The sequence below is a fragment of the Penaeus monodon genome, chromosome 17 (assembly GCF_015228065.2).
Source record: "Penaeus monodon isolate SGIC_2016 chromosome 17, NSTDA_Pmon_1, whole genome shotgun sequence".
Taxonomy (NCBI): domain Eukaryota; kingdom Metazoa; phylum Arthropoda; class Malacostraca; order Decapoda; family Penaeidae; genus Penaeus; species Penaeus monodon.
The window spans coordinates 17,900,695-17,910,694 of NC_051402.1; positions in this window are offsets into that span (position 1 = coordinate 17,900,695).

Here is a 10,000-nt window from a genome sequence, read left to right on the forward strand (position 1 = left end):
TTGCCCCCAGGTTCTTGGGGGGCGCTATGAATACAGATTTTTGAGGTCAGTTGGAATGAGGCCTGTGTTGTAGATGTTGTTTGCAATTCAGTTACTTTTTAAAACTCCAAACCTCTTAGTTCTTTTACCAACTATTATTGCTATGTTGTCCGGTCCTGTAGCCTTACCATTTTTCATTCTATGAAGTGCATACTGTACTTCTTCCTGCATTATGCTTGGTTCATCTACTTCTTTCCTGATAACAGGTCTTCCACCTCTTTCCATCTTCAAACAGTTCGCTGATTACTCTGTCCATCTGCTCATGATGTCTTCTTTCTCCAGGAGATTACTTCCATCTTTTGCTCTTATGCATCCACTTGAAACGCACATTTTCCGCCCCACTATTTCCTTGATTTCCCATGCATATTCCTCGCATCCTTTTTCTTTTAAGCTCTCAACTTGCTCTATTTGCTGTTGAGCCATGTTTCTTTTTCCTCGTTGCATTTCTTTTTAATGCTTTCATCCAGTTGTTTGTATTTTTCCTATATTTTCTTGCTTCGTAGCCCTTCTTTTATCCATCATGTCAAGTATCTCAGCTGTCATCCTTTTTTTGTTTCGCCTTTGTTTTCTTCTTCAGCAGAACACTCTCCGCTCCCTCAACAATGGCGTCTCGAAAAATAACCCCAGCATTCGGTGTTTCACTTACGCCTCTAATGCACTATAGCGATTTTTAACTTCTACTGTAAACTGTTCTTTCATTTCTGGATTATGTTTGAGTTCCCCAACCTCAGGTTTTGATTTTTACTTTTGTTTTTTTTAGTTTCCGGGAGCTTAAACCTGCAGATGGCAAACTAGCAGGACATGATCACTGCACAATCTGTCCTGGGTACCCTTTTACCTGTTGAAACTGCGTTCCTGAACCTCTGATTAACTGTTATGTAATCGATTTCATTACGACTTCTATCACCTGGACTTACCCATGTGTACAACCTTTCTAGGATGGTGTTGGAACCAGGTATTCATTATAAACTTGGTTATTTTCCTGACACCATTCAACCCATCTTTCTCCTCTCACATTTCGTGTTCCAAGACCATGTGGTCCAACAATTTTTTCCTTCTCTCTTTTCCTTACCTTCACATTATATCTCCCATGATTAAATAATCTCCTGTGTTTTAAACATTGTTTTCTTCCCTTCTCTAAACCCTCGTAGAAGCCTAAATTTCTTCATCTGTATGCTCTGATGTTGGAGCATATACTTAAATGATGGATAGATTAAAAGGTTGCCCTTAAATTTTCACCAACACGATTCTTTCCGAAATAGCCAGAATCCCATCACACTCTTTGATCTTTTTTTTGTCCAGTTTTTAACCCCTACACCATGTTGACATCTTTCACCTCCTGAAAATATTATGGTCTTGTCATCACTAATTATCTTTCCTGCTCCTGTCCATCTTATTTCAGTTATTCCTAGTATGTTAATATTTAACCGATCCATTTCCGTTTTACATTCTTATTTTTCCTGCCTCACATCATTGTTCTTATATTCCACGTTCCCATTCTCAATGGTTCTTTGTTGCGGACAGCAGCTTGATGACGGTCTGGTGTCACCTGTTGCACATGACAATCCATACCGGGCGAGGGATTCCTACCAAAAGCAATAGAAATACCTTTTAAACGCCGTTTGCTTTGATTCGTTACTGGACATTAAACCATGATTTTTCTTGGGCAATTTAAAGCCAGTGGGTTGCCAATTCCTTCTGCCAAGTATTTTTTAAAGAGTCACCATCTCCCTTCTCAGAAGTTCTTCCCCCCTAACCTAAGTTAGCTGTGACTTCTGAGGCTGCGATTCTGCTTTGAAGCCAGTACAGACATTCCTGTCCCTGCCTTCTCAGCCAGAATGACTTCCCTGTAACCCTGGGCAAGGGCAACAACAAACTAAACCCCCGCTGGATGCTAAGCCAGGATTTCTATGGTCCCTGGGTAAATTATGCAAACCAGCGTCCCTGCTCACACACGCGCGCGGGCGATGCGTGCGACACGGTGAACTCACATTTCGCATGCGGCGATCTGTGTGTGCAACTTGCGTGATTTTTCCATACCCTGGTACAGACGCAAATTCATATCACAATCCAGTGGTAGTAAAATTTTAGACTGTCCCTTAGAAAGTTGAAGAAAGTGAAGATTGCCTTCAATTGAACTCAGAACCCTTTTACAGGACCAGTCAAGAGGTGCGAGAAAACTGCAGCTGCAAAGGCAATCCCGGCAGCAGAAAAAAAGAAACTTTTTATCAAAGCTAACTCCACCCAGACCTCTAAGAACTGTTTCGAAAACGTCAAGTTTCAAAATACAACAACGTGCAATGTTGAACTAGTAAACAATCTTCTAAATATATATTATATATATATATATATATATATATATTATATATATATAATAATATAATATATATTATAATATATATATATACATATATATACTATATTTTACATATATATATATTTATTTTATAAAATTTACTAAATATATAATATATATATATATATATTATATATATATATATATATATATATAATATTATATATATATTAATTAAGGATGATGACGATTGTGTGATAATGATAGCAACACTAATAAAATAAAACTTTAAAACAATAATATATTATTGATAATAGTAATAGCAGTTTATAATAATGAGAGCATGACAGGAATGATAAAGGTTGCAATGATAATGCAGTAATAAGAAAATAGTTGTTATAATAATTAATAAGCAGGATGACAATAATATTAGAAATCAGAATAATGATAATGATAATAACAAAAACAACATTAGTAAGGATAATGACAGCAATAATGTGATAACAGCGACATTGATAATTATTATTATTATTATTATTATTATTATTATTATTATCGTTATTATTATTGTCATTAACACTTATTATTATTATCATTATATTATTTATTATTATTATTATTATTATCATTGTTATCATCCCCATCCTCATCACCATCACCATCATGATCATCATTATAATAACATAATAATAATAATGATTATAACAGCAGTAACAATGACAACAGCAACAATAATAATGATAACAATAATATTTTGAATAAAAATAGAGAGGATAATGAGGATAATAATAATAATAATAATGGTAGTAATGATAATAATAACAATAATAATGATAACGATAATAGCAATGATAATATTGATAGTAATAATAAATAATAATAAATAATAAAAATAATAATAAAAATTTAATAATAATATAATAATAATAATAATAATAATAAATAAAATAATAAAAAAAAAAAAAAAATATAATAAAATAATGATAATGATAATGATAATGATAATGATAATTAAAGGATAATGATAATGATAATGATAATGATAATGATAATGATAATAATAATAATTGTAATGATAACAACAACAACAACAACAATAATAATAATAATAATAATAATAAATAATAATGATAATAATAACAATGAAAATAATATAATAATAATAATAATGATAATATATTGATGATATAATAATATTGATATCAATATTATTATTATCAAAAATAATAACAAAAAAATAACAACAACAGCAATAATAATAATAATAATATAATAATAATAATAATAAAATAATAATAATATAATAATAATAATGATGATAATAATAATTGTAGTAGTGGTAGTGAAATAATAATGATAATAATAATAAGAATGATAACAATAATAATAATAAAAATAATATAATAATAATAATAAAAACCCAACAAAAACATTAATAATTATAATATCAATAATGATATTGATAAGGAAAAAGTAATAGTAAATGTTAACAATAATTTCAATGAAAATAATGGTGACAACAATAACAATAACATAAGATGACGATGATGAAGTGAGGTTGGGGGCAGTGGGTCAATATATATCAGTGTTGGGTTTAGGGGTTATGAGGTTTCCTAGTTATTTTATATGATCATAAAATCATAAAAATTAAAAGGAAGATGCCCGTTACATGAATAATTTAGTTCAGGTACCTTGTAAACTGCATTACTTCATTTCCCACGGAAATAATCTCGGCAAAATCGGCGGGGTTTGTGTTAAGTGTTGTTAAGATTTCTAGCTGTTTTCGAATTTTGAAGTGAATTCATCTGCGAAGTTTTTTGGCCCATGATCTAGTAACATATTAACTTTTCTCGTGGGCTGTGAATCTGCGGTGTGGTTTTAGCTTTCTCTTTCACTGTGTATTTTTTTCCATGTTTTAGTACAGAAGTCTGATAATTAAAACAAATATTATTTCCAGTGATCATTGTGAATACGTGTCAGGTTTCATGCCGGCTTTTAAACAAGATAATGATGTACAAGCTACAGAAATGTTTGTTCCTCATCTAGGGTGAACAAGGGGATTGAAGTCTTTCTTTCCTGAGACGGGTTTTGAAAAAGACCCACGTAATGTAGTAGTAAATGGCCAATTCATATCAATGATTTACGTACCAGTGTTCCTGCCATAGCTCTATTTACTTATGCAATGTTCTTATTTGGAAAACACCACTCTCCTGTCAGGATGAACAGCACGACTTTACAAGTACATAAACACTTTCTATCTACGAATATAGAATTTAAAGACACTGAGACAGTATTTTTTTCCCATGATGTGAATATGATCTTTCGCTTATCATAAACTGATAAACTGTAAAATGAAAAAGCACAAAGGGCCAGAAAGTTGTCTTTTCACTTTGCTTGGAGAGTTGTCAGTTTCACCTATCCTCTAATAGCGAAATGCATTTTACCTTTTAACTTGAGGTTTGCAAGACCACACCCAAAACGCTGTTATCATTATTATCATTATTATTATCATTATCATTATCATTTCCATTATCATTATCATTATCATTATTATTATTATTACTATTATTATTATTATTATTATTATTATTATTATTATTATTATTATTATTACTGTTATCATCATCATCATCATCATCATCATCATCATCAAAACATCAACATCATCATCATCATCATCATCATCATATTATCATCATCATCATCATCTTCATCATTACTATTACTACTACTATTATTACTATTATCATTATTCTTGATATCGCCATTACACTATTATCATTATCATTGGTTGTTCAGGGTATCATTGCCGTTTTATTTCCTTTTCATTATTTTCTAGGTCTACATCATTTTTTTTTCTTAATATTAGTAATCGTTGCTATTATTGCCATCATTATCATTATCACCATCATAATCATTGTTGCTATTATTATTGTCTTTATCGTGGATATTATTACCGTTACCATTTATTAGTATTAATATTTTACATTGTAAATCATCATTATCATTTACAATATAATAATAATCATCATTATCATTACTATCTTTAGCATTTCCTCATCATCATCATTATTATCAGTATCATCTCAACATTGTTATAATTTTAGAATTTTTAGGAACAATATACCCTGCTTGTCTAATTCGCGTCTCGCCCGAAAAATTTTCTACCATATTATCGTTATCCTTAGTATTTAAATTAAACAATATCATCATTATTATCATAATCATCATCATTTCCCTCACCATCACCATCATTATCATTATTAGGATCATTATTACATCAGCATAAATTTTATTACATGGAACGCCTATCTTCCATAATAATTTCCCTTTGTAAAAAGTGGATTATGCTTCTTAGTTCAGTATGAGAGTTCATGATGAATAATAAGTGATTCTGATTCTGGTTATAGTAACGCTGATATTCTTGTGATGTTGTAAAATGTGTGACTTACCATGATATTTTCATAAAGAATACTCTTTAACTTAAAGACTGGTAGAATGGAACAGGAAAATCTAAAACATCCTAAAAACTATTAAAATAAAAACGATCTAGGGGAACAAAATTCCGAAATGTAATAAAGCAAAGCATTTCCCATTTAAATATTCAAAACTTTTCATTCTAAACTTATCTTGCAGTTTTCCCCGACATGCTTTTGCAGAAACCATGGTGACTCCATAAATGTTTTTCAGGATTTAGGTCACAGACTATCTGACGCGGTTTTATATGCCTCTGGTTGGTCTAAACACAGGTAAACCCCTTTTTCATTGATTGTTTTAAAATCAACTACTAATATTTGTGAAATTGTTTTGTTTTAACTGGATATTACAAGCTTAAAAAATCAGGTTATTTGAATAACTACTATCAATAACATATGCTAAACAGAATCACGAGAATGAGTAGTAAAATTATTAAAAAACACAAGACAAGAAACAGGTAACTGTTCACATACCTCACAAGGTCGAAAACACTACGATTGTGGCATCGATGGATTCCTCCCCCCTCTCCACTGCCCATATATGTAGGACATTGCCGCGGAAACCCTCTAAGCCCCGATAGCAGGGAGGGGGGGGATGGGGGGTAAACCCGGAAAACTGCGGGGTATAATATGTATAACATATACGAAATGCGTCACTATAATTATAATACTACTGAGAATAAGTCACTATATTGTCCAAAACCTTGGGGAAAACACCTATCCACGGTAAGAGAGACAGTATAGTTACTTATTCTCTATATTTATTCGTATTTTTACCCCCCCAATTTCCTGGTACCATTCATGCCTTCCCCCGCTAGCGGGGCCAAAATTGTGGTCATTGGGGTATTCTGCGGAATATTTCTATATTTTCCGGGTAGTAGTGGGGGAGAGAGAGGAATACCACTATCGTCGTGATCGGTCATGCGAAGGTATTCTCAATATTTTACCCCCCTCCCCCAGAAAAAAAAAACAGAATCGGTTCACTAATACAGAATAAATGAATTAAAGCAATGAAATCAAACTTACTAAAGCCAATAACGTAAAAACAGAACAAAATCAAAAGCAGTGAGACTCAACAAATATAGGGGGAACACTTGACAGCCCTGCCCTTGCTCCTTGTTTAGACGGCGGTAAACTCTAAAGGGTGCTGGCCCGTTTGGGGGATAATTCCTTAAAATGAGTCTCTGCTGTTTATTTTGAAAAAATAATGCGGTGGTGTTATGAATATTAATGAAGATGGTAGTGATGTAATGAGAACAATCGTAATGATAGTAACAGTATTAGGTGAAGTAGTAGAAGTAATGTTAATGCAGTTATTGTTATTACTATTAGTGTTATAGTAATTACGGTTATAACGATTGGATGATGATAATAATAATCATTATAACAATAATAATAGTAACCCTACTACTACTACAACAACTACTGATGATGATAATAATAATAATAATAATAATAATAATAATAATAATAATAATAATAATAATAATAATAATAATAATAATAATAATGATAATAATAATAATGACAATTATAATTGTTATTATGGTAGTAGAAGTAGTAGTAGTAGTAACAATGATGGTGATAACAAAAACAAAGATGGTGATGATGTTGATGATAATGATGATGAAAATAATGGTAATAATGCTAATAATAAGGGCAACAATGATGATTATGATACAACAGCAATAACGAAAGCAATAATAATAAAGTAATAATAATAATGATGATAATCATAAGGATATGGATAATACTAACCATAATGTTAACGACAGAGTCCAAGAGCTAATTCCCGTAGGTGACCAAATATTAGATTTGGTTCAACATACAAAAAAACTCTTGACAAGACAGAGTTGATAGGATAGACTTTCTGAGGTCCAAATTGTAGTTAGAGAGAGAGAGAGAGAGAGAGACGTGTCATGCTTTCCACAAACTCAAACTTAAAGGAAGGGGATAAAGGAATAAAGATTATCAGGAACGGGTGCCGCAGCATTCTACAAATATGAATGAAAAAACACATACTGGCTGCCATTGTGAAAAAAAAGAAAAAAAAGAATAATTTTGGGTTTAATATGAGAGGAATGAGAAATTATAAAATAATCCGATGAAAGTTGTGTTTTCATCATATATATTTTCATAAGTAGGGTTCACGTATTCAGTGTAATATCCTCTTCACAAGTTAGCATAAATCAATATTCTGCATTTGAGCTGACAGAGAATTTTATAACTCATGTACTTTCAATGAAAGAGAAGTGACAATACAACATTTTTTTCCCGATGTGATAATGATTATGACGACGGTGATGATGGGCGATGATGGTGATGATAATGATAATCATGATCATAATAATATTGATAATAATGATTGTTATGATAATAATAATAATAATAATAATAATGATAATAATAATAATAATAATAATAATAATAATAATAATGATAATAATAATACCTCTCGCAGGGCAATACCATCGCCAAGTACAAGAAATCCAGGACAAGAACAGCTGGAACTGGTTAAAAAGAGGAGAAATAAAAAAAGAAACAGAGGGACTAATAACATCAGCCCAAGATCAAGCTCTAAGAACCAGAGTAATAAGAGCAAGAATAGAAGGTAGAGGGGGAAATACAAAGTGCAGAATGTGCGGCCAAAAGGATGAGACCATAAATCACATCACCAGTGAATGCTCCAAATTGGCACAGAAGGAGTATAAAAGGAGGCACGACAAAGTAGCCACAGCAGTACACTGGGCACTTTGCAAACACCACAAACTCCCTAGTATGGTACAAGCACGAGCCACAGGCAGTAGTAGAAGATGAAAACACAAAATTACTATGGGACCAATACATACAAACAGACCAAGAGGTCCAAGCTCGAAGACCAGACATAGTAATAATAAGAAAAGACAAAGAAGAATTTGACATAATAGACATAGCGGTACCATACGATTCCAGAATAACAGAAAAAGAACGAGAAAAAATAGAAAAATATCAAGATCTTAAGTTCCAAATGGCAAGATGTTGGAAGATGAAAGGAAAAGTAATACCAATAGTGATAGGAGCATTAGGAGCTATGCCACCAAAGCTGGATGAATATCAAAAAAGAATTGGGTGCGACAGAATACATCCTGGCCTAATACAAAAAAGTGTGTTACTCAGCTCAGCTGGAATATTAAGAAGAATCCTCGACGCTTAGGACACAGGCAGTGCCCCGTGAAGAGTCTCAAAAATAAAGACAAGAGAAAAATACCAGTAACATCAACTGTGAAACTAGTTCAATAATAATAATAATAATAATAACAATAATAATAATAATAATATAATAATAATAATAATAATAATAATAATAATAATAATAACAATAACAATAACAATAACAATAACAATAACAACAACAATAATAATAATAATAATAATAATAATAATAATAATAATAATAATAATAATAATGATTATGAAAAAATATGATTAATTTTACTAATTGTAAGGATAATAATAATAATAGCAATAATAATGATAGTAAGAATAATGATAATGATGATAAAGATAACAATGATAATGACTACGATAATGATAATGATGATGACAGAGGTAATATTGATACTATATACTAATGATTAGAAGAATAGAAAGAATAAAATGATTGTGATAATTGTAAGAATTAAGTTGATAATGATTGTATAGCAATCTTAGTAAGATAATAATAATGATAATAATAATTATAGATAGATAGATAGATAAATAAATGAGTAAAGTTATCGTGACAATAATAATATTAATTGTAATACTGATAATGATAATAATAATCAAGATTATGGTATCAGTAATAACAGTAAGGATGATAATGATGCATCCATAATGATAATTATAGTAGTAATATTTATAATGATAATAATAAAAATGAAAATAATAATGGTAAGAATAATAGTTAAGAGAGTGATGATAATTGTAATGATAATGATGAAAATAATAATAATAATAATAATAATAGTAATAATAATGATAATAATAATAACAACATTAAATAATAATAATGATAATAATAATAATAATAATAATAATAATAATTATGATAATAATAATAACAATAATGATGATGATAATAAATACAATGATGATGTTGATTATAATAAACATCATTATTACTGGAGACGATGATGATATTGATAATGTTAATAGTTATAATAATAAT